Below are 1353 nucleotides of genomic sequence, written 5' to 3'. Positions count from 1 at the left end.
AAATGTATACATAGGTAATAAACTTTAATATATATGGATTTAGCGTCAAAGCTTTTATTTATTTATATATATATATATATATCCATAGATATATATATCCATATATATATATATCCATATATATATATATATATATATATATATATATATATCTCCATAGAAAAAAAAATTATGGAGAAACTAAAATATTAAAATATCTACAAAAATTCTCCAATATGGTGTTTAATTGCTTATAAAAAGCCATATAACGTTTAATTACACTTTGTAATCAGAGGCACTCCCTTCAGCTCATAAACTGTTTACTTACATGTGTGGAATCTCCAAATATCTACAAAAATTCCAAGTTGCACTGTTGATGTCAGTAAAATATATCATAAAACGGTAATCAGCTTGGTTTAATTAATCTTTACAGTCAATTATTGTAAAATGATGATTTCTTTGTAAATTTGGTGAATGTAGCATGTTGTTACTTATTATTCGTTAATAAATTTTCTCGTTAGAATAGAAAATGCATAAATAAATGATGATGGGGTATCATATCTGAAGTTATTCCTTTTATGCTCGAAATAACGACGACATGCATTGTAAAAATTAAATTCCGTCGCCCAACATGCTAACATGCTAGATAGCCGTCATATCCATAGAAATAGATTTCATTGCAGACGGTTGAGTGTGTTTGTTTCTTACTGCCACTTGCTAGTTCATGTGGAAGGTATGAAACTGAAAGAGCGTCAAATATCGGCAGCTGCATAATTTGTACCAAGTTGGTGTGTAAGAGGGGACAAAAGATGTAACAGAACTGAAGTGAACGGTGAAAGAATTACGTTTTATTTAAGGATGACAATAATAAGTAGTCGTCGTAAGCACGCCGCTACGTTCTGAGTTCAAATTCCGTCTACCGCTACGTTCTGAGTTCAAATTCCGCCGAGGTCGACTTTGTCTTTCATCCTTTCAGGGTCGATTAAATAAGTACCAGTTACGCACTGGGGTCGATATAATAGACTTAATCCGTTTGTCTGTCCTTGTTTGTCCCCTCTGTGTGTAGCCCTTTGTGGGCAGTAAAGAAATAAGAAACGTTAGCACGCCGGGCGAAATGCTTAGCGGTATTTCGTCTGTCGCTACGTTCTGAGTTCAAATTCCGCCTAGGTAGACTTTGCCTTTCATCTTTTCGACTAGCTCCCTCCCCCAAAATTTCGGGCCTTGTGCCTGGAGTAGAAATGAATAGTAAATAGTCGTGTAAGGCAGGGCTTCCCAACCCCTGTGCCTCAGACTGAGTCCCACAAAATCTTTTATCTTTTACATTAGACCGCTACCATGCTGGGACACCACCTTGAATTTTTTCGCTCAAATAAA

The 1353-nt window shown here is 35.2% G+C and overlaps 1 protein-coding gene across 2 annotated transcripts in view; it reads left to right on the top strand.

The window, feature by feature from the left end:
- LOC106879188 (zinc finger protein 239) overlaps positions 1-1353 on the top strand; it is an 8340-nt gene that overhangs the window by 833 nt on the left and 6154 nt on the right. The window contains exon 1 of one of the 2 annotated variants that reach the window (XM_052969719.1): positions 178-381. The exons of the other annotated variant lie outside the window; for it this stretch is intronic. The gene's annotated coding sequence lies outside the window, so the exon portion shown is untranslated. Of the gene's footprint in view, positions 1-177; positions 382-1353 lie in introns of those variants that run through there. 2 annotated transcript variants of the gene reach the window in all.

The sequence above is a fragment of the Octopus bimaculoides genome, chromosome 7 (assembly GCF_001194135.2).
Source record: "Octopus bimaculoides isolate UCB-OBI-ISO-001 chromosome 7, ASM119413v2, whole genome shotgun sequence".
Taxonomy (NCBI): Eukaryota; Metazoa; Mollusca; class Cephalopoda; order Octopoda; family Octopodidae; genus Octopus; species Octopus bimaculoides.
Note: the sequence above shows the minus strand (reverse complement) of the source record. Positions and strands in the feature narration are given on the sequence as shown.